The sequence below is a fragment of the Pongo pygmaeus genome, chromosome 22 (assembly GCF_028885625.2).
Source record: "Pongo pygmaeus isolate AG05252 chromosome 22, NHGRI_mPonPyg2-v2.0_pri, whole genome shotgun sequence".
Taxonomy (NCBI): Eukaryota; Metazoa; Chordata; class Mammalia; order Primates; family Hominidae; genus Pongo; species Pongo pygmaeus.
This window is the reverse complement of record NC_072395.2, coordinates 27,414,314-27,439,079: the sequence shown is the minus strand read 5'-3', so window position 1 is coordinate 27,439,079 and position 24,766 is coordinate 27,414,314. Positions and strand designations below refer to the sequence as shown.

At 36.6% G+C, this 24,766-nt stretch overlaps 1 protein-coding gene across 11 annotated transcripts in view; it reads left to right on the top strand.

The window, feature by feature from the left end:
- The window catches only part of NRIP1 (nuclear receptor interacting protein 1), a 107,399-nt gene that overhangs the window by 63,154 nt on the left and 19,479 nt on the right, over positions 1-24,766 (top strand). Inside the window, exons 4-5 of one of the 11 annotated variants that reach the window (XR_008496420.2) lie at positions 9,032-9,144; positions 11,469-16,669. The exons of 9 other annotated variants lie outside the window; for them this stretch is intronic. The gene's annotated coding sequence lies outside the window, so the exon portion shown is untranslated. Of the gene's footprint in view, positions 1-9,031; positions 9,145-11,468; positions 16,670-24,766 lie in introns of those variants that run through there. One more of the 11 variants, XM_063659786.1, reaches the window with a different exon arrangement.

Below are 24,766 nucleotides of genomic sequence, written 5' to 3'. Positions count from 1 at the left end.
AAGAGAATTTATAAATGCCCAGTTTTTAAATGATGAAATATAATTTATAAATCAAATTCTCAGATAAACTTTTAATGGAGAAGTTTTCTCTCCATGACATCTATTTCCTAGAAACGTTATCACATGGCTTGGCTTAGGAACTAGGAATTACACACTTTTCCCTCTGGCAACTGTGATTTGTTTATAATGTGTTGGAGGTGGGTGAGTAAAGTGCTTCTTTATTGCCTCACCTTCTCTCTTCCTCACTTTTATCCATTTGTGATTTAGAAGTCTAGTTAAGCAATTTTCTCCTGCCTCTTTAGAAATAACAGCACGTATCATTCAGGTTTCTCAACTTTCAAAGAATTGATGTACGAAGACCATCTTTTTTCTATGGAAAAAAATTAATCTTAGTTAAAAATGGACTTTAAGAAAGTTGTTTCTGAACATGCATGACATTTTAAGGCACAATGAAACCATGTCCATGAACACTCAGTAGCCATATTGGATCTGCTCCCCTTCGTGGGGCTTGTTTCCTCATGTTCCTCCTTCGCTGCCTGCGAATGTTAACTACCAAATAAATTAGTTGGACAAAGTCCAAGTGCATTGGCTTTCTGTGCTTGAGACTTAATGTGTATCACCTCTGAAGGATTGGAACAGAACAATCTAAGAGAGTATTTTTGTGGTTGATATTTTCTTTATGTATATTGTGTATAGAAGCACACATGGCAGTTATTTTTTTATCCACAAAATGACATTGTGTAGAGAAAGTTACCTTCAACATTATGATATTAGCAAAGCAGTTTTCTCAGAATTTATACCCAGTTGCTTTTTCACTGAAGTAGAATCAGGACAAGTACAATATTTTAAGTGTGATGATTTAAACTGATATTTTGGATTTTGTGAGCCACACTTAAATTTGTTTGAGGGGATAACATGTTGGACTGTGTGAAAACAAGTTAGAATGAACTAGACTTATTATTCTGAAGGATTTTTCTCCTATTGAGAAACAATTTTGGGGGTCCATGAAATGAAAGGGTGTGTATATTAAGATACATATTTTTAGGTATGGGTATTTTAAAGATCTCAGATTTGCAAAAAGAAAATATTGGAGGGGCAATCTATATGTGAGGAAATGGTTAGTGTGATTCATTGCATCCTGCCCTTTCCTGGAGTCTGGTGTGCCCTAAATGTCATGTGTGACCCAAGCTCACCTGCTAGTAATTTCTAATTTACTGTCCTAATTCATCGATTTGTTATCACTAATTGTTCTTCATTTACTTCTGTGTAGTTTCCAGTACCTAAAGGGTTGAAAGGTTGCTGTAATTGGCACCCGCAGCTGCTCTTTCTTTTGACAGGGGATAATTTTGCAGCCTATGCTTTGTGTGACAGCTGCCTAATTGGGCATTCTCCCCTTGTAGCAAGCCTGCCTCCTCCAGCCTCCCTGCTGACAAATGGTGGTGGATTATAGATGAGGACACGCTGACCCGTTCGACCTTGCTGAGACAGCGGGGAGGGGCCTCCTGCTACTTGAGGGAAGCTTTAGGTCATTTAGAGGACAAGGTCATGAGCCAGGTGGAGAAATGACATGATATCACATGACAGTAGCCTGATGACATGGTCAGTGTGTCAAGGACAAATGCATCAGTATCGATTAAACATTATTGCAATACTTCATTGAGTCCCTAGTATTTCTTAATTGTTCCTACTGATTTTTTTTAAGAAATAGAAAAAGTGCAAAATGAGACACATGTATTTTAGCAGTGTTAAAGCAGTTGTTTACATGAAAACAGAATGGCTTAGGATGCCTCCTAATAAGTTTCCTCAGTTATTTAGAGTTTTTTGTTCTTAATTTTTGCTTAGTTTGCAGCCCCTTAACTATCAATACTTTTCAAGAGTTATTTGAAAATTAAGGCAGCCAAATTAAAATGTGGCAATGTATGTTGTTAAAAAATATTTAACAACTTCTGTCATTTGCCTACTCAATGACTGGCATACCTTTTCACATTTTGAATAAAAGAAAAATAAGCCAAGTGAAGATGTCTAATTGAAAAGAACACCAGAACTGTAGATTTGTAAGATTAACCATAACACTTTAATTATGAAGTGTTAAAGGTGCTTTTTAAATAATTGTTGAGACCTGAAAATATTTTTCAAATAGCTTGGGATTATTCATAATGTAAATACTTCAAGATACATGGAAATCTTTTGTATGTCTTATTACTGGTAATGCACATACTTTTCTTGAGAAAGTAGACTTGAGCTATTACAATATATTTTTAAGTGTAAAATCTGAAGAATCCATGCCGAGTCTATTAACCCTATGTAATACCTGAAATGATAAATTCATTTAAAACTGCGCTGGATAGTACAATTAAGAAAAAAATGCCTAGTTTTAAAAATGGTTAACAGTTGAATACAAAGAAGACTGATCATGATTCTCGTTTCTGGAAAAACAATTGTTGGGCACTGTTGAATCTAAGTCCTCAGTTCAACAGGAGGTAATTTTATGCCCCTGAGATAAAAAAACGAGGCATGGTAGAGTGTGATGAATTAGTTCACCGAAGTAGACACATCTGTATTTTCATGGCACGTGTGTGTGCGTGGGTACGTGTGTGTGTGTGTGTGTGTGTGTGTGTTTAATTTTGACCATGCTGTGCATGTGTTTAGCTGCTATCAAACCCTGACTCAAGCTTGGTGGAGGTTTAATCCTGTGCCCTTGTACACGTATACTTGATTAGTAGTTGTGGTTATCTCAGCAGAAGACATACCGCCCTCCTCCTTGTATTGGTCGGGACCTGGGCATTGGGGAGTCAAGGCAAAGGAGAAAGAAAAGAGATTTTACATTAGTATTCTGTGAAAGCCTTACTGTCTGCAGAACAAATTGATTGCTCCGGTATACCTGTGCTTGGCACCACTGCTGTGAAAGAAAGGTAGGGCTGTAATCTGTTTTATTGTATCACATATTGTGACACTCCAGGAATATTCAACATGCGCTCTTTCTAGGGCACGTGCTGTAAGTCTAAGTAAAGAAAAACGAAATAAATGAATGGAGAGTATGTGAGAGCAATGGGCTACAGCTTTGTTTACTTCAGTCCAAGAGAGTTCATTCGAATAAGATAATTTTACTGAAAGCGTCACTGGGAACATAACCTGATTGATAATGAAACCCTGTAAAGTGTTCTGAGGCACTGAATCTGCTTCCCTGCTTGAAACATGTGAGGCAGAGATGAAATTCAAGCTAATACTGTAAGATTTTAACCATCAGATGGGAGCAGTCATGGAGGTGGTTATGGACATAGTTTAGAAAATTATTTTAAATTATCTTCAGTACATTATATTCTTAAAGTTCTACATAACATGGTGCAGAGGAAAGAGATTTTCATGAAAACAAGAAAAGAGGTGGCCACTACACCACCTTGAACTATATTAAGAAGTTAAGAAATGTGTTGTTTACTTTATTCTTCTGCTAGCTTGATTTGCATAAACATTATACTGTTTTATTCTGTTGTAGAAAAAGAAATTGCACATTTCTTATGGTTTTTTTAAATTCTGTGATTGTTACTCACATAGAGACTTGTAGTGTACAATTTGGGATATTTGAGATTACTTAATATGAAAGGAATAAATGCTTTAACATTTTATAAAGTGATTAAAATATCTGTGATAGGAATTAGACCCCTGGGCATTTTTAGGCGTTCTTAAAATGTGGTCACAGCTGCACTTTGTCAGTTGTGTATAAATCCGTACTGCAAGGGGAGAAAAGAAATTCCTCTTGTCCAAGCCTCTTGCCACATGTGAACTGCAGGTGCCCTTTTCCCTCTTCTGTCCCCATCCTGATCCTTCGATTACAATCAGAACACTTGATTTAGGAGAGAGAGGAAGCAAAATACCTCATAGTAATACACTGATGAAATGAACGTTGTTTCCTATTGTTTACTTTTGTATTCTTGAAACTAGTATATAGCTTTACATTTTTTAGATTACATTTCACTTCCATTTAAATGTGTGAATAAGTGTTCTGTATGTAGTAATTATACGTCCTGAAGACATTCCGGAGATCTGTATAATCACAAGCTATAGACCTTGGTCTAGACTGGCTTGCAGATACTTTTATAGAAAATGACCAAGTGAAGAAGCATTTTTAAGCACCTGTCAATAATAAATATAGCACTCTGTGACATAAAACATTGATTAAAATGAACTATTTGAGGTCATATTGTCTATAAAGGGGATGTTTTCAAAGAACTTGAACTCCCTTACAAAATTCAGACTATTATATTTTGTTTCAATTGGATATAGGCATCAAAATTATTTGTACTGTATTTTTGTACACCTAGTTTTGTGGGTTTTTCTCTATTGAAAACACATATCAGAAATTGTAGAGGAAAAGTAAACTATAGAACTAAAAAATCAGAATATTTTATTTTTCAGAATAAAACATGTTCTTTAAACTCTTTTTACTTACAGTTTTTGATTTTGTAATTACTTTCCAAATTTTGAAGATTTTAGAATCTTTCACTTTCTCAAAAGAAATACATGGCATGCACATGGTTAATAATTAGCCCAATAAGATGGGGAAGTTAAAAGAGGTGACCAAGTAGAGAAAATTGATATTTTCCTTTTTTTTTCTTTTCTTATTTATTTATTTTTTGATAGAGTGGAAGATTGTTTTAATAGGAAAGGACTATATTTTGTTTACCAAAGTATCCACAATGCTTAACACTGTACCTGGCATATAATAACTGCTTAATAAATAATTGTTGAACACATGAATAAGGAATACTCAGCCACCCTCCCTTCTCACCCACCCCAATACATTCCTTTCTTCTCTCTTGGCTATTTATGGTTTCAATTTGTGCAGTGTTCATGGTGGTGAGTTTTTACATGAGTTGCTCTTTTGAGAGTACTCTAGGTATTGAAGGAACAGGAATTCAGTGTTTTAGAACCAACCTCTGAATCGTGTTTATGGAATTGTTTTCCAGTCAGAGTAGTTCAAGTGACTGAGTCTTAAAGTGTACTTCTTCCAAATGTATGCTTCGAGTTCTTCTTCACTTCAAATTGCCTCTATTCTTTCCCCTCATATGCAGATCTACTGTGTTGTTGAAATTTATTAAGCTGTGAAATCTAGTTCTTTGAGTTTCATCTTGTCAGTTTAGGTACATTATGCTTATTAACCAATATCAACCAATTATTTTAAACATCCAAGAAAATCACCTGTTAATTTTAGTCAGCTATATCTAGGTACATTAAACTATAGAGAAAACAAACATTTGACATGTTATGATGACTATTAATTTAAGCCATGAAATGAAAGACATTTGTGAGAACAACTTCATGTGGGTGATACTTCCCTAAGTTCAGTAAATGAGCATGCAGTGTTACCTGGTATCCAAGTTAGCTAGGCTTGGACTGGAGTTCTTGAGCAGTAGGAACCTTAGGAATTATTATAAAGAGTTCGTTTAACTGATGAGAACACTGGGCTTTATGCAAGTTACTACTTAGCTACTGTTATAAAACTGCTTAGGACCTGAGCCAGGGCTAAAACACAAATCATCTAGCTTTTAAAAAAGTGATTATTTTTTTAACCTGGTATCAACTCTTTGTTCAATTTTATGCTTCTGAAATAATAATTGTTACGTTTATAATAGCCAAATTTTATTCCTGTAGCTGCAGTAAAGTTTATAACCAAATAGAACATAAATCAAAGCAAACTCACACACACAGAATTTTCAATTGCTCCCTATGGATGTGGACTCAGTAGACTTCTATGCCAAGAATGGGTGACAACATATTTAGTATTATGAAGAAAGATATTAAAATTTGAGAAGAAAACTTTACGTAAAATTACAGTGGCCAGGCACAGTGGCTCACCCCTGTAAGCCCAGCAGTTTGGGAGGCTGAGGTAGGAGGATTGCTTGAGCCCAGGAGTTCAAGATCAGTCTGGGCACCATAGTAAGACCCTATTGCTACTAAAAATTAAAAAATTAACTAGCTACTTGGGAGGTTGAGGTGAGAGGATTACTTGAGCCCAAGAGTTCAATGTTGTGGGGAGCTGTGATTGAATTACTGCACTCCAGCCTGGACAACAGAGCAAAAGCCTGCCTCTCTCTCTCTCTCTCTCTTTCTAAGAGAGTTCACATTGGAATAAACTTGTGAATACAGTTGACCCTTGAACAATGTGGGGATTAGGAGTTCCAGCCACTGTGCAGTTAAAACATTTGTGTATAACTTTTGACTCCCTCAAAACTTAACTACTGATAGCCTACTGTTGACCAGAAGCCTCACCGATAACATTAAAACAGTTGATTGACATGTATTTTGTATGTTATATGTATTATATGCTGTATTCTTATAATAAAGTTAGCTAGAGGAAAGAAGATGTCTGAAGAAAACCATAAGGAAGAGAAAATATATTCACTCTTTGCTAAGTGGAAGTAGATCATAATAAAGGTTTTATCCTCATCATCTTCACATTAAGTAGGCTAAGGAGTTGGTGTTGCTGTCTCAGGATTGGCAGAAATGGAAGAAAATTTGCTTATAAGTGGACCCACACAGTGCAAGCCAGCGTTGTTCAAGGGTCAACGGTAGCACAGTCACAAACATGTTATATAGTCTGTTGATATTTGATATCTGTGGCAGCGTTTTCTTTAATAACATAGTCATGGCTTTGCAGAGGAAGGCAGCCAATTGAGACTCTTGCTATGTGGGGACCACCAAGGACCAATGCTTGCCTCCTTCAGTGATAATTAAATGCTGACTTTTCAAGAAATTCAAGAAATATTCTAATTCAGATTGTTCATGGAGAGATTAGACTCCTGGGATTGGAGCTGGGGTTTGTAGATAGGTCCCAGCGGTACATGTCAGATAAATATTCAAGTTAAAGACTGAGAAGGTCCATCCAAAAATCACATGCCTAGTTCAAGGTGCTGACAGACTTAGCTGTAGGTGGGTCAGGCCTTCAACCACATGGGCTACATTCATGACTTGGTTTTATTTCCAGTAGAGAAATGAACAAGGAACTAGAGACATGATCAGAAAGCCAAATTGACCGAACACAGAGATAAAGGAGAAACTACTAGACAGTGGCGGTGTGGTTTGGAGACGGGCTGTCTCATGCTCAAAATTAAGTTTATAAGCTTGCAAGTCGTAGGGATGGTGGCTAAACTGTTTCTAACCCTTTCCCTCCAATTACTGGAAAATAAATCTCCAGGCCTGGTTCTTTAATTCAACTGTTAAAGTTGGGCAAAGTGTGCAAGCAAATTATTTCACCTCTTTACACCACAGTTTCCCCATCTGCAAAATGGGGATTATTTTAGTTTCTTCCTCTTTAGGTTATGAGGATTAAATGAGAAGACAAATGTATAATACCTGGAGTATATACAAATTATATATAAATTGTATATATAAATATGTGTATATATATAAATATAAAAATATATTTTTTCATATATATATTCAAGGATAATATAAATAATATATATAATGATTATTTTTGTGGGTTTGTGTGTCTATGTGTAAGATTACCATGTCCTCTACTGACATATTTTTTTATCCTACTGTTAATAACAGATGACTTGACTAGGTAACCATAATATGGGAGCTGTATGCAACCATTTATTTCTATTTTTTACCTATTAATTTATTCTGTTTTTAACCTAGATAATGGTCTGTGACTTTAGTCATATTTTTTCCTCTCTCAAAGTATATATTCTTTGTCATGATCAGTTATGTGATTTTTGTTTGTACCGAATTTATTAAAATATGTATCAAAAACTGCATAATTGTCAGTGATCACCTTTCCTCTTAAAAGTATAATATGTCTGAAGGAGCTGTGAATCTCAGTTTAGAATTATAATAAATGATTTGGAAAATGAGAGTTAAAAGCAGAAAAAGTAAAATTTAATTTGTTTAAATCTTAACTAAACCTTTATCTTTCTTCAAATATCACTCATAGTTTCCTGACTTTTTTCTCCCTTTAATTGTAAAAATTTCTTGGCATTTAAAGATTTTTTGTAGATCTGTAGGAGACTGGGGTGATCTGACTTTAGAAGTGTGAATGCCAAATGAATCGCAATTAACACAATACTTTTCTCAGGAAGGCAGGAAAGGGAGAAATATTCGAAATGCCTTATGATTTGATTTGAGTTTAAGTAAAGTTTTATTTTTTAATTGGATAGTACTTGTAATTTTTAATAAAGTGATTTTTTTATCTTTATAAAAGTGTCTTGAAAATAAGAAGGATTTTTCAAAAATTATATCCTGTAAGCATCTTTATTTGGTTTATAATTTAAATAATTATATATATATTTATTGTTTTCTTGCGTGTATATTATGCTCCCAGTTGTTTCTGAATATTATGTATAGAAGTGGTCAGGGAGCAACTAAGAGTAATGACATGGATTTATTATATTTAGCAAAAATTCAGTATCTCATATGTGCCCATGGTGAACAGAATAAAAGTGGTCCTTGTTCTCATGGAGCAATAGTTACAGTCTAGTGGTGGAAAACAGGACATAAACAAATATTTGAAAAGCAAGGAAAGCAAGCACAAAACATGACAGAATGAGAGAAGTTCTAAGACAACTGTGATCTCCGAGGTGCTCTGCTAGGGAATAAATGGGGAGACTGTTTGCCTAAAGTCATTGGGAAAGACTTACCTTAGCGGGTGATATTTAAGCTGAGTTTGGGGAAGGAGGCAAAGAGCCAGCCATAAGAAAGCCAGAAAAAACTTTCTCGAAAGAGAGAACCACACACACAGACGCGCCAAGACCGGAGAGCACTGTTGGTGTTCTGGGATCCAGAGAAGTCTGTGTAGCTAGAGCTGTACTGTTCAATGAAGAAGCTAGGAGCCACAAGCCACATGCGGCTTTCCAGAAGGGAGGTAGTCTGTAGGTGTAAAATACACATCAACTTGGAGGAAGGACTTAGTACTACAAAAAGAATGTAAAGTAACTGAAGAATTTTATAGTGATTTCATATTGATACCATGGTATGTTTCGTTAAATAAAATATACTCAAATTAATTTTACTTTTTTTCAACTTTGAAAAGGTGTGGCTACTAGAAAATTTAAAGTTATGTTGGTGGCTCCCATTACATTTCTGTTGGACGTCGCCTGGCTGGAGCGTAGTGAATGAGCAAAGGACTAAATGATGCCAGATAAGGTTGGTCAGATGCACTGGAGCCAGTTGATGCAGAACCTTCCAAACCATAGAAAGGAATTCAGACTGTATTCTTAAGTGAAATAGAAAGTATTATGAGTTTTTAGCCAAGAGATTTACCTTTTACAAAGAGCATTGGCTGCAGGGTGGAAAATGTGTTGGAGGAGGGTCAGTTAGGAAGTGAGTACAGTAATAAACACACACACACACACACAGCTAAACCAGTTATCACAACAGTTGTCAGACAAATTTACGTTAAAAATAGTCTCTCTAATCACCAATGAGTTTCTCCGTCTTATTTGACAGAATTTCCTAGGCTATAGTTTTACATATATAAGAATTCTCTTTCTTCCATATTTATGAAATATTAAAATTCTTACAAAATTAAATCTCTCACTCTCCCAGAACACTGTAATTCATGGAAGTTTAACACGACTTTAAAATCATTTATAGCTTTAAAGATTCTGAAGCGTTTTGACAAACCTACATTTCATTATATTTTGTGGTTCAAGTAAGTGATGATTTATTGGAAGCTACTGACAATCTCAGATCCCATAGGCCTACATGTACATTTCTCAGAAGGCCTTGTATCCCAGGTTTAAGAAACCACCTCATACAGTCCAGCCTGTAATCTTCCCAACTATTCTCTGCAGTAGGACTCCTTCTCCCTCTTTTGTAAATGAAGAAACTGAGACTTAATTAAATGCAAGCTGCCAAGGTTAATACTGGTAGCAAATGACAGTCTCTAGGCTAAAACTCAGATCTTTGACATGTCTTGTGATTTCTGCTTATCTAGTTACTCCTTTTATTTAGTATGTATGTGGTTGTCTGTCTGCGTGAATGTGAGTTACATTTTCCATTTGTTTTATTTGGATCAGAAGCTATATTTGCAATACCATCATTTAATGTGTATGAAATTGGAATAATTATTACTCTTTGGGTTTTTATTGTTACTTATACTACTGAGTGATGGCAAAAGGTTTTGGATTTATTTTGTAGTACTGATAAAATACAAAGCAGGTGAGTATAGGTTTTTGCTTTTACTTCAGAGGGAAAAATAAAATTTGTTTGCTCTAGAATACTTGAACTTGTTGAGTACTTAGACGATAGCAGACACAATGTTAAGTGCTTTCATTTTTTTTACAACCCTGTTAAATAGTTAATATTATCCCTAGAATCTCAGAAATGTTGCTGCCTGAACCTAAGATTCAAAGCCTGGCCACCTGACTTTAAGGTTGGTTCTCTTAGCTTCAGTGTGCTGTCCACTTTTTTAAGGTATCTTTGAAACGAAATATCTTCACAAAATGCCTGTTGTATATCATTTGCAGTTGACAACAGTGTTTTTCACTGTAAAAAGCAAAGTTCATTTGCAATTCCAATGAAAATTTCTATTTTTAAAAAATTGTTTCTTGAGTGAAATTAAAGTTGATCCATGTCATATCACTCAGAAGGATGATCCTTTTCAGTAAGCTAATAGTTTTATTTTCTCTAGTTAAATGAAAATAATAAAAAGGTTTGATAGCGCTCAAGAAAACTCTCTTTATAGCTTAAAAATCTTGCAATTTGCATGTAATCCTAGCATTCTGGGAGGTTGAGGTAGGCGGATCACTTGAGGTCAGGCGTTCGAGACCAGCCTGGCCAACATGGTGAAATCTCGTCTCTACTAAAAATACAAAAATTAGCCAGGCATGGTGGTGCACCTCTGTAATCCCAGCTACCTGAGAGTCTGAGGCACGAGAATCACTTGAACTCGGGAGGCGGAGGTTGCAGTGAGCTGAGATCGTACCACTGCACTCCAGCCTGGGCGATAGAGCAATACTCAGTCCGCGCCCCCACCTCCCCCCCCAAAAAAAAAATCTTGCAATTTGCCTTTAATGGATGGTTTTATAAACAATAGGATAGAGGAATCAATAGGCTTATTGTGACTAAGCAGTGTCATATGATTGAAAGTACCAAGGCAGAGTAAAATATATAAATACATGATCCAACTGTAGATGTCAGAATCTGTCAGGAATTGGAAATACCAGATACTTGGTACGTGGTATTATACAGAAAATTGTTTAAGATACTTGAGTATCAAAACATTTTCAAAGTAGTACTACTTACTTGAGTTTCCACTATAGTGCTTGATTTTGGAAGGATAGACTTTGCCTAATTAATATAAGATATTAAAATAATTATATAAATCATGATCAATACTACAGATATAAGTAATACAAAGAAGGAAAAAGGTGAATTAACATCTCTTGAGGACCTCCTGTGTTGGATTGGATGTTGTATATACACTGTCATTTTTTTTTTGAGACATATCTCTCTCTGTTGCCCAGGCTGGAGTACAGTGGCATGATCTCATCTCACTGCAGCCTCAACTTCCTGGGATCAAGCAATCCTCTCGTGTCAGCCTCCCGAGAAGCTGGGACCACAGGCACGTGCCACCACATCCAGCTATTTTTTTATTTTTATTTTTCTAGAGATGGGGTCTCGCTGTGTTGCCCAGGCTGACGTTGTCATCTTTAATTTTCACAACTGCTTCATTAAATACGTTGTTATACATGTTAAACTGAGGCTCAGACACATTTAACCTGGGGTTACAAAGCAAATGGTTGAGCCCCAGTGTTACTGTTTTTAAGGCTCATGGTATCTTTTAGATACGAATGTGGAAGGGATTTTTGTATAAATGAAGGTCTTTCAGAAGTGAGCTGTGGAAAATCTGACTCGTACATTTAAGTTGTTGAGGTTGACAATTTGTGGATTGGAGTGGTATCTAGTCCTCTGAGTAACCAATACAGTAAAATAGTTTATGAAGTCAAGTATAGGAAGCTTCTCAGCCCTGATTTTTTTTTTTTTTTTTTGGTCATTACTGGTCTCGACTTTAGTTGGTTATGTGTGATCATCTTTTATCTCCAGACTCACCACTGATAACACAAAAGTATAACTACATAGCCATGCAAAATACAAGGTTTCCCTTTGCAATTGTAGAAGTGCCTTTCATGTCAACATTTTTTTGATAATTAAAAACGGATTATTGAACAGATATTTTAAGGTTTAACCATTTTTATACCTTCTCAGTCATAAGTTTGCTGAGATTTGACAAGTATCAGCTATCCAATGACCATTTTTTATTATATAGTTAAAAGTAGAGATGCAAAGTAAATTTTTATTTAGTTGTTCTGATATTTAGATTTTAATGTTTGTATGTGTATGTCTTAATCTTACCATTTATTCTTCCACTTTGCTAGTTATGCAGGACTCCGCTTAACCCTTTTATTCTGAACATATGGGACAGCCAGTTCTACTTCATAATGTTTATGTTATTGAATAACATTTCTGGAAGAAATGTATTGCCAAATTTAGGGACTTTTTTTTAGTGCACTGTAGATGTTTTTAGCATATTGAAAGAAAGTTTTTTCTTCCACTTGTGTCACTTCCTAGGAGTATTCCTACAGTATACATATTTTTGGGGGGGCAGTGAGCGAGAGGACATCTTACTTGGTAAATCAGTTTTGATAATTATTTTGTAGCAAACCCATCTTTATAGTTAGACTTTTTGGGGGGGTGAGGGGAATAGTTTTAAGTTTTTTATTTTAAAAGCTTTAATAGCATTCTCTTATGTAAACGGAATGTAGACACTTAACTGTTTTCATCAATATGTTGTAAACTACAAAACTCACTCAGACTGAATTGGTAAGTTACATTGTTTAAGTGATATCCTTGCTTCTGTGGTTTATTTCAGATGTAGACTCTGCAGGGGTTGGTGGCTCACACTGATAATCCCAGCACTTTGGGAGGCCCGGTGGGGGGATCACTTGAGTCCGGGAGTTCAAGACCAACCTGGGCAACATTTCGAGACACCCGTCTCAATAAATAAATAATAAACAAACAAACATGTAAAATTAGCCAAGCATGGTGGCACGCGAATGTCGTCCCGTCTATTCCAGAGCCTGAGGTGAGAGGATTGCTTGAGCCCAGGAGTTTCAGGCTGCAGTGAGTCATGGTCACACCACCGCACTCTGGCCTGGGCAACAGAGTGAGACCTGTCTGAAAGCATACAAAACAAAACAAGACTGACTTTTTTTAGGCTGTGTATAATATTTAGAATAGAGGAGAAAATGTTGGTCAGAGAAAGGGGAAAAAGAAAAAAAGATGAAAGGAAAGCAGCTTTTTAATTCTGGATGAGGTTTCTTGCCATCTCAGATGTAAATAGACAATATTTTTAGTCATCTTCCAATTTAATATTAGGAAGTCTTTTGACAAATCTTTGTCATATGCCTGGGTGTTAGTAATATTGTGGGGACAATGAATGGAACAGTGACCTTGTTTCCTTTTATTTCTTCCTTTCTATACAAGAGTATTTTATTCCATTTACTTTTTGAAAATTTGACATTATTTATGCAAATAATTTTATTTCCTTTTTTATGGCCATGATAATCTCTAAAACTCAATAGCAAAAATTCTGGAGTGACACTTACAAGTCTCCCTTTTTGTGGGTAATAGGGGAGGTGAAATAAGGCATCTTATTCTGTCAGGAGTGGAAATGCATGCTTCTGCCTGAAAGGAACATCAGTCCTACAAGATAGAGCAGAGGAAGAAAGGCAGAGTCATCATGTTTAGCTGAACTAACAACATTCTCAAAAAGGCCTTTAAAATAAGGAGGTAAAATAACTAAAGCCCAGGAAAATGCAGTAGAATCTCAAAGAGGATCTTGTTGAGCTTTCTGTTTTTAAATGAATAGAGTGAGGCACAAAGAGAAAATAACACATAGAACATTTTTTCTTCTTCGTTATCTCATAGCCCCAGAGTTCCAAAAGTTGGTTTTCATGGACAGATTCAGAGTAGTCCTGCAGAGCCCAGGTCCTGTTAATAAGAAGAGGCATGTTACATGATATGCACAAAGAAAGTAAGTGAGAAGTAGTTAGAACTACAGCAGTGGAATCTTTTGCCTCTTTTTCTTAGCCATCACACCGTGGAATAATTATTGTTCCTAACTCCTTCCTTTAGGCAATTGTTGTCAAGACATTTTGGGCCAGGGCTGTAATCTAGGACCAGGAGCCATCAGAGTTTATTTAAGAAGAAGTAGAGACATGTGGCAACCTAATAGTTAACAGCAGCAAATGAAACAAGAGAAGCATGTAGAGCCCTTAGGTACAACTGGCCTTACCTGACCTAGGGTAACCCTTCTTCCCACTCAACTTCACGAATGAACTTTGCAGGCAGGGTGATGGCTACTTATTATTAGATGCTATGTCCATTTATTATTATAAATACGGGCATATGATGCTAGAAATGATAGAAGTTAGCTGTATCAGGGTCCCTTTATCTAATATTTTGCCATCTAGCCCTCTGAGGAAGAATAATCTGGTCTTTGTTTGCTGGCCAACTTCAGCATAACCATCCACCCAGTCTTTGCATTAGAGTTTCACTTTAGGAATTCATTTTCCATGTCTGTTCACACATATAGCTTGAACACCAGCATCTCTTTTAAGATTTCATTACCTCTTGGCTGTTTCTTACTGTTGCCCTCTGACTCTTACCTTCTTCTAGTTAATAGTCATAGTACCTAAATTGTGTATTGGGAAAAGACATTCCCTCTACACTGCCTTTTTACATTCATTAATTCTCATCCTTATTCAAGTCTCTTCAACCTTGCTCAAGGCTCATCATCTAGGGCTTGGACAGCTCTAGTCAGACCCAAACTTGGGCATTAGTACTTGCATCGCTTAAAAGTAACTCACCCCAGCCCTCCCTAGTACACAGTTCCCAGCATAAGGAATATGGTGGCATTATGTCAGTATCTGAATGCCAGCAATGTTCATGAGTAAGACAGGTAGAAATACATTCAAACTTGAGAAATAAAAGATGGAGAAAAGAAGAAAGTAAACCATGTAAGAGGAGGGGTGGAGGGAGGCAGGAAGAGAGAATTGTTGAGAGAAAAAATACATGCTCACCTTCTGGAACGGCTCTTAGGCTAGTGGCTCTAGAATCGTGACTGAGCCCACTTGCTGGATGCACATCTGATTCTAGAGTATTCTAGAATATTAGGAAATACTCTTCCACTTAATAGTCTAGATTTATTGTCATATTTACAAATTTACAAAGGAGAAGTGGGGAAAATGGGCAAGGAAATAAGCGACCTATTCTCTTTCATGTTTCTTTTTTTTCATAATTAATAAGACCAGTATTTTAGTTTCATTTTCATGTGAAAAGAATAACAAGTTTTTGTTTATTTGCTAGTGGCGCTAGTCTAAATGAATTGTTCTTTTTGAATATGAAACGTCTTTCTTGATATCCAAAAATTTCAGGGTCCCCTCCTCCTCACCTCCACACACACATAGACTATATATGTTCATGTCTATTCCATAACTTTGGAGTCAGGGAAACTGCTTGGCTAATATGAACATAAAGATTTGTCTACTTTTCATTTTAATAGAGTAGAGGGAACATGATAAAGCAAATTAAACTGTAAAGTTCTTCAACATCAGTAAGTTTCACACAGCTGCAGGGATAACTTGAGGAAAGGACATGTTCAGCCAGATGGCCTGTGCTGGCCTCCTTCCCATTCCTGCAAAAGATATGTTATTCACTCCCAGGGTAGCTCAGGGAAGGAGCTGATTATGGAATTAAAACAACCAATGTCCAATTAACCCCTGTTTTGGTCAACGTTTCCTACACAGTCTGGATAATTGGCATACTTTAGTTTCACCGAGAGAGGCAGTTGGTTTATTGGTTAGTGCAGGCCCCTCGGAATAAGAAATATGAAATTCTGTTGTTGGTTCTGCCGCTACAAACTGTAAGTATGACCTTGGACATCTTATTTACCTTTTTGTGCTATTAGCTTTCCCCATTTGAAATTCAGAGCCACATGTTGCGCTTTGACCATACGTGAGGTAAAGGCACTATAGGAAAAGTGAGAAAAAAGAGCATTTGCAGAGTTCTTCAGGACCTTGGATTAAAATGTGCAGTTTGTCTTACATAATGTTACTGCAGTATCTTAGGGGTGGTGTGATTACAGGGAACAGAAGCCCCTCAACAAAGCTCAGGTACAGGAGGACTTGTTAGAGGCATGCAGCAAACTCTTCAGGAACCTGGTGATAGGAGTACTTTGCCCCTCCTGAAGCTGGAAAGCCATTCATTCAGCACCTCCCTGTTGTCCCTTCCCTCTCCTCTCCTCGTTTTGCCTCCCTCATCTCTGCTTCTCTCTATGTGCTTGCTTCAATCTTTTCTCTCAGAATACTGACTCCTCTAGGCACTAATCTGAAATGTGGCCTCATGAAGTCCACTCCAAAATGAAGCTTTCTGTCTCCCTCTGAATTCCAGATGTCAAGAGAGGAAATGATTGGTCCATTAGTTAGGTTCCCAGTGTTATTCCATTCTCCTGAGGTCTGTGATTTGGGTACAGGTTCTTAAGTAAAAGGTTTAGGTAAGGAAGAAATTATGTGCATCTTTTGTATATGAAATTACTTTTCGCTTTAAGTTAACCTGTCACACAAAATTATAAGTGAAAGAATTAATTACCTAGATTATTAAATTATTTTACAGATCCAAATGCTTTTTCTTTTTAATTTTTCAGGATTATCTATCTATCTATCTATCTATCTATCTATCTATCTATCTATCTATCTATCTATCTATATTATCTATCTATCTAAAGACAAATGACAATCCTAACCCTCCAGGAGCTTTATATAGGGTGACTAGTAAGTCAGAAAAAAATTTTTTTGAGAAAGTTCTCTGGGCTGAAACTTTGTCTGTGAATAATAAAACAATTAACATTCATTGAGTGCTTAGAAAATGTGAGCTATTATACTAAGTGTTTTACATGTACCTTTTATTTAATACAACAGTTTTATAAGGTAGATACTATTATTATTCCTTTTACAGCTGAAAAAACTGAGCCTCGGAACAGTTAAGTAAATCAACCAAAGTGACCCACTACTGAATAGCAGAGTCAGGAATCCAGAGACTGTTCTTTTCACCACAGTGCTTTGTGGCCTTCCTAATAAAAGCAAGAGACTGACACTGGCAGAGACAAGATTTTAGAGTGGGAAAAGTAATCCAGAATCCTCAGAGTGCTGCATGCATTTTGCTTTACGAAAAGTTTTCAAATCCACATTTGTTACAGTCTGTGGCAGTTGAATATGATAGGAAAGACTATGTTCCAGAAGACCTTGACATAGTTTTGGATCAGGCACTTACTGGACAATTAACCAACCACTCAGTTGTTCTGAGCTTTAGTGACCTGGTAACATGGGAATAAGGATAAATAATGTGTTAACCAACCCCATGAGGAGAATCAAAGACAACTCTATCCTAGTATTTCATTTGAGGAAGGGTGAGTATGGCTTAAAGCACCTGTGATAAAGCAGGGCTTTTAAAATGTATAATACACTTTGTAGGAATCAACGGTCAGTGACAAGAGCTCCCAGGAGGTTTTATACACTGTTTTGGCCAGTCAGGAATTTGTAAAGAATTGCATCTCTGCAGCACCCACCACAGACTGGCCCCAGGAACATTTGTCTTCCTTTGTTTGCCCTTTGCTAAGCCCCTGTCAACAATGGGTTTTAACTATCTTATCTTGGCCTTAACAAGGTGATAGACCTGGTCAGTGGAACCTGGCAGCAGTTTTCTAATGTTTGAAAGGTAACTGATGGATTAGCCTTGTTTTCTGTGTCCCCAAAAAGACCAATAGTCAGACTAAAACTCAACAGATTATAGCTCAGTGCAAGGCAGAATTTCATACTGTTGGAGTTATGCGAGGAACTCTTACTGAGCCACGACTCTGTGGCTAGGCTATGTGAGCATTACCGCATTTGTTCAGCACAGGGGCTCTATGAAACAGGTAGTAGTGCTTTTGCACATTTAATAATGATCAACTTTCAAGAGTAGCCAACTTTCCCAAGATCAAAGAGTTGGTAAATGGTAGAGCCAGAAGAAGTTGAACCCAGAGCCATCTGTCTCCAAAAGACCACCTTGGAAGATAGTTCATGGTCACTAGAGGTTTCAGAAATAAACTAGATAACCAGAGATAGCAAATGGCTTATAAAGGGGATTAAGCATCAGACAGGATGATTGATTAGGTAGATGACTTTTCAACTGCCTCCCAACCTTTACATTATGATTCTGTCATGTTTGGAGAATTACTTTACATGCCATGCTATTATGAAAATAATAGCCAGTGGCAAAATTATTAGAGGAAAATAGATTTCACCTCATAAAAATTAGCTGCTCTTCCAACTGGATACAAGTTCTTTAAATTTGTGTAATCTGGTATTATGAAGGATAAGATGTTTATAAGTTTGGTTTAAGTCGTTAGTTCAAATGAATAAAATATATGCCATAAATCTCCATTTTCTAATTATAGACAAGGAAATTTGATTTGATGTGTCATATATTTAAAACAAATACCTAAACAGTTGCCTAAATAAAAGAGTGTCTTACTATGCATTTTAGAACACTGGGTTTCTAAATCTTATCCATTCACAGCAAAGTGAGATCTTTTCTGGACCCACATGACTTTTTAGCCTTCTCAGACCTGAGAAATGTTATTAAGGTTTAATACTATGCCACAAGGCAAGAGTGGATCTGAAGCTCTTTGAAAGAGGTCAAAGGAGTGATTTTTCTTGATTTTATGTTTCTACTAGTGGCAACATGCTAATATGGTAAAAAGTCGAAAGCCATGGCAATGACACGTGGAGTCATCTTGCATCAGTATTCAAGACTTATTTGGGTAATGGTTGTTTTTGTTGAATTGGTTTTTAGTTTTTCAGGTTTCAGTTATTTAAAAGGGAATTTCACTACTTTTTTCATAATTAATCACTTTATGTTAAGATACTGTTTTTATTTAGCCATATTCATTGAACATTCATACTTGAAGCTCTTCAACAAATACAGATTCAGATTAAAAAGATCATTCCAAGAGTAGCTTTGACCAATTTGATTTAATCTTTATCACACATTTAAAGGGCTCAAATTCTTTGGCATACAATTATTATCTGCTTCAATGATTGATTTTTAAAATGGGCACAGAGAGTTTCTTAATTGTGGTTGATACTGTAAAAAAATAAATAAATGAAAAGCCTTTCTTGCATAAAGGCTTACTTTGCCTATTTCATTGTAACTATTTTTTAGAATGAATGTCTGGTTTTAGAGACTAAATCTTTTGATGTGATACTTCATTTCTTAATATCTCCATCAAAAGAAAATGTAACAAAGTAGTATTTTAATGTTAACTGGGTTTTCATCTTTATCTAGGGGAGATAATTTGAAAAGGAAAAATGATGAAAAGCTTGATGGAACTGGTGTTTTGAAGCATATACTCATTCTTGATATAACCTAAATCCATACCAGATCTTACTAACCTTGACATGGGAAACAGCAACTAAAGGAAACCAAATTAGTATGATCAGTTCTTTATAAACAAGTGGTAAAATAAAGATCATCTTACAAAAACTTTAAAATACTCTAAAAATATGTATATTTTTAAAATGCTTTGCCAGGCATGGTGGCTCACGCTGGTAATTCCAGCACTTTGGGGGGCCGAGGCGGGTGGATCACTTGAGGTCAGGAGTTCAAACCCAGCCTGGGCAACATAGCGAAACCCCGTGTCTACTAAAAATACAAAAATTAGCTGAGCATGGTGGTGCAGGCCTGTAGTCCCAGCTACTTGGGAAGCTGAGGCAGGAGAATTTCTTGAACCCAGGAGGCAGAGGTTACATACAATGGGCCGAGATCACACCACTGCACTCCAGACTGAGTGGCAGAGGGGAGACTCTGTCTCATAGATAGATAGATAGATAGGTAGGTAGATAGATAGATAGATAGATAGATAGATGGCTTAAATCTTGTGGGTTTTCTACCATAATATTAGTCACGCATGTTGTCTAAACCCACAGAACTCTCTGTAGGATAAAATACTTTTTTATTCTTTAATTTTGTGCCTTTTTTGTTAATTTATATTCCAGGGAAAAAGATATGTTGGATCTGAAACCATCATTTTAAAAACATTGTCATATCATTTTAATTCTCCTGTTCCCATAGAATTATGACAGCCCACTCCTTATTTTGCAGACCAAGGCTCCAAAAGGTTTACTTGCTGTTTACAGCATGTTCTACTAGGAATGCTGCCTCTGCTAGGTGCTAAGATGTAAAAATGAAAAAGACATAATTCTTGCCCATAAGGAGTTTATACTCTTATGGGGAGCCAGGCCTTAACAAACCAAAACACAGGCATACCTCAGAGGTATTGCAGGTTCAGTTCCAGACACTGCAGTGAAATGAATACCTCAGTAAAGCAAGCACATTTTTTGGTTTTTCAGTCCATATAAAAGTTATGTTTACACTATACTGTGGTCTGTTGAGTGTGCCATAGCATTATGTCTAAAAATAATGTGCATACCTTAACTTAAAAACACCTTATAGCTAAAAAAATACTAACGATCCTCTGAACCTTCAGAGAGCCGTAATCTTTCTTCTGGTAGAGGCCTTGCCTCCATGTTGATGGCTGCCGAACAATCGGGATGGTTGCTGAAGGTTGGGGTCTCTAATGATTTCTTAAAATAAGATTTCTTAAAATGATTTCTTAAAATGAAATTCACCACGTTGACTGACGTCCTTTCATGGAATATTTCTCTGTAGCATGTGTTGCTGTTTGATGATAGCATTTTACCCACAGGAGAACTTCTTTCAAAAAGAGAGTCAATCCTCTCAAACCTCCCACTGCTTTATCTACTGTTTATATTTACAGAATATTCTAAATCCTTTGTTGTTTTTTCAACAGTGTTCACAGCCTCTTCACCAGGAGTAGATTCCATCTCAAGAAACTGCTTTCTTTACACATGTGTAAGAAGCAACTCCTCAGGCTGGGCGTAGTGGCTCACGCCTGTAATCCCTGCACTTTGGGAGGCCGATGTGGGAGGATCACTTGAGCTCAGGAGTTAAAAAAAAAAAAAAAAAAAAAACCAGCAACTCCTCATTCATTTATGTTTTATTATGAGGTTACAGAAATTTACCCACATCTTTAGGCTCACTTCTAGTTCTTTTGCTTTTTCTACTACATCTGCAGTTGCTTCTTCCACTGAAGTCTTGAATTCCTCAAAGTCATCCATGAAGTTGTAAATGTTGATATTTGACCTCCCCTCATGAATCATGAATGTTCTTAATGACATCTAGAATGGTGAATCCTTTTCAGAAGCTTTTCAGTTGACTCTGCCCAGATCCAATCAGAGGAATCACTTTTGATGACAGCTAAAGCCTTAGAAAATGTGTTTTTCCAATAAGATTTGAAGTCAAAATTACTCTTTGATCCATGAGCTGCAGAATGGGTATAGCAGGCATAAAAGCAACATTAATCTCCTTGTACAACTGCATTAGAGCCCTTAGTGTACAGGTACATGGCCTGTAATATTTTGAAAGGAATTTTTGTTTTTGTCCAGTAGGTCCCAACAGCAGGCTTAAAATATTCAGCAAATCATGGTGTAAACAGATGTGCTTTCCTCCAGGCTTTGTTGTTCCATTTATGTAGCAAAGGCAGAGTAGATTTATCGTCATTTTTAAGGGTTTAGGATTTTTGGAATGGTATATGAGCATTGGCTTCAACCTCAAGTTCCAGCTTCATCAGCCTTTACCAAGAGGGTCAGTCTTTCCTTTGAAGCTTTGAAGCCAGATATTGACCTCTCTCTAGCTGTGAAATTTCTAGATGGAATCTTCTTCCAATTTAAGGCTGTTTTGTCTCCATTGAAAATCTGTTGTTTAGTGTAACCACCTTCATCATTTATCTCATTCAGCTAGACCTCTGGCTTTTCTTGCTGAGGTTTTCTGTCAGCATTTGCTGCTTCCCTTTGCACTGTTTTATTGTTTTCTCCCTTAAATCGTATGAACCATCTCTGCCGCTTCCTCACCTCTCTAGTCTTCGTAGAATTGAAGAGAGTTAGGGCCTTGCTCTGGATTAGGCTTTTGTTTAAGGGAATGTTATAGCTGGTTTGATCTTAAATCCAGACCACAAAAGCTTTCTGTATGTCAGCAATAAGGTTGTTTTGTTTTCTTATCATTCATGTGTTCACTGGAGTGACATTTTTAATTTCCTACAATAATTGTTTTTTTTTGCATTTGCAATTTGGTTAACTGGTGCAAGAGGCTGAGCTTTTGGCCTGTCTTGGCTTTCAACATCCTTCCTCACTAAGCTTAATCATTTCTAGCTTTTGATTTAAAGTGTGAGACATGTAAAACACACAGAGGCCATTGTAGGGTTAGTAATTGATCTAATTTCAATATTGTTGTATCTCAGGCAATAAAAAGGACTGAGGAGAGGGAGAGAGATGGGAACAGCTAAGTGGTGGAGCAATCAGAACATACATATTTATTAAGTATGCTGTGATATGGGCACAGTTCATGGCACCCCAAAACAATTATAATAGTAACACCAAAGATCACACATCACCGTAGCAGATACAATAATAATGAAAAAGCTTGAAATATTGTGAGAAATACCTAAATGAGACATAGAGCTACAAAGTGGGCACATGCTGTTGGAAAAGTGGTACCAATAGACTTCCTCGACAGGATTGCCACAAATCCTTAGAGTGTAAAAAAACAAACAAACAAAAAAACCCCACAATAACTACAAAGTACAATGAAGCAAAGCACAATAAAATGACGTGTGACCGTACAGTTTTATAACAAGATGATTGAAAGATCTACTGAGTGCTGTGGAGTCACAGAGAGGAACAACTACCCTCAGGCTATGGAGTTCAGTGAAGGCTGCCTAAAGAGAGGGTGAGTTGTCAGCTGAGACTTACAGAATGAAAGAGATGTCCTAGTTGTTTAGCTTGACTGTAAACAAATGGGGCTTATTGCAGGATTCTGTATGCATTTTTAAGTCTGGTGTATTTTTCCTCAAAAGATGAGGATGGTAAGGATGATATGGGGGGAAGGGCACTAAGCAGAAGGTTCTTTATTCTTCTTACTGCCCTGTTTCTCCTCTGTTGTCTTATTTATAACCTCTTGTTTAATGACAAGAATTTCTATAGAACAAATTATGTATTTTATATAAATGTGATAATTGAAAGCAAGGGAAAGACCAAAACACAAAATAAAATATAAACAGTGGGAAATTCTTATGTAAAGATTTAAGTAATTTAAGAGTTGAATGAACTAGGACCGGGCACCTTGACTCATGCCTGTAATCTCAACACTTTGGGAGGCCAAGGCAGGAGGATGTCTTGAGCCCAGGAGCTTGAGACCACCCTGGGCAATACGGTAAAACCTGTCCCTACAAAAATCAAAAATTAGGCATGGTGGTATGTGCCTGTGGTCCCAGCTGCTCAGGATGCTGAGGTAGGAGGATCGCTTGATCCTGGGGAGGCAGAGGTTGTGCTGAGCTGAGATCGCGCTGCTGCATTCCAACCTGGGTGACAGAGCAAGACTCTGTCTCAAAAAAAAAAAAAAAAAAAAAAAATCAAATGAACTACTAAATAGTGAAGAGATCAATATAGTATATATGTGCCATTCCACACATCATCATTCTATCTCAAGACAAAAAGCAACAGAAAAACGATGAGAGATTTTCGTTAAAGATTTTAGTTTTCAGTGTTAAAGTGATTTAATTTTGTTAAATGATGCTAATAGTAGGAAGTAAGTAGTTGTTTTTAATGTTCTTTATTGTTAAGAGAAAAGTTGTTCTGAAATATTTTTGGTCCAACAATTGAAATCACAAAAGCCCTGACCCATGTTCCCTAGACCGCTAATCTGCCTCTGTCTCCTCAGCACAGCAGAGTCATCCTCTAAAGCCTCCTGACTCTCCCCAACCTGGGTCTGTGTCTGACTATGAGTGGCAGGTGCCATGCCAAGGAGCATGTGTCACTATCCTTGCTGCACAGACAGAATGTGCCCTAAACCTGGACAACAGCAGAACTGGTTCTCAGATTAGCATTTACTGGCTATTGTTCCTGAGATTAGTACTTCAAACACTTGGTCGTATGGATAGATGGGTAAATAAGAGGTCAGGGTAAAGCACGCATCACAATTTCTTCAATAATAATAAAACCATTTAAAGTAAGTAAGTGGCCTGCTGATGGTGTGCTAGTAGCTTCATTTTCCGAGTTGACAGGCATACTTTAGTGTTACCTGTGAAAATTTAAAGACATAGAACTTCTGCAGGTACATTGTGCATATAGTATTTTTGGTTTTGATTCCTTAATCCTGTAGGATGGGACCTAGTTAGATTTATTGATTCCTCTTTACAGGTATCACCACCATGTCTGGGTGCTCACGGATTGTGTCTGTAGTGATATTTCTCTTCCACAGCTTGACTGGAAACTTCTGTCTAGATATCTTTGTGTTTGGGACCTGTAATGACTAGAGTGATGTCATATATGTCATTTCAATAGTATTTAATTTGATAATTTGACAATTTTTCTTTTTTATTTTATTTTTGAAAAACTAGCAGTCTTTCTAGGATAGTAAATTTTGGGTTATTTTCATGCAAAGGTATTTAATTTATCAAAAATATGAAAAACCACTAATTGAGAACATTTACATGTACATATAGCATAAGTAATTTGCAAATTGTATAAAGCTACAGCAGGTGGTACTTGATTTAGCAAGGAAAGCTTTTATAGTGTAAATTTACCCC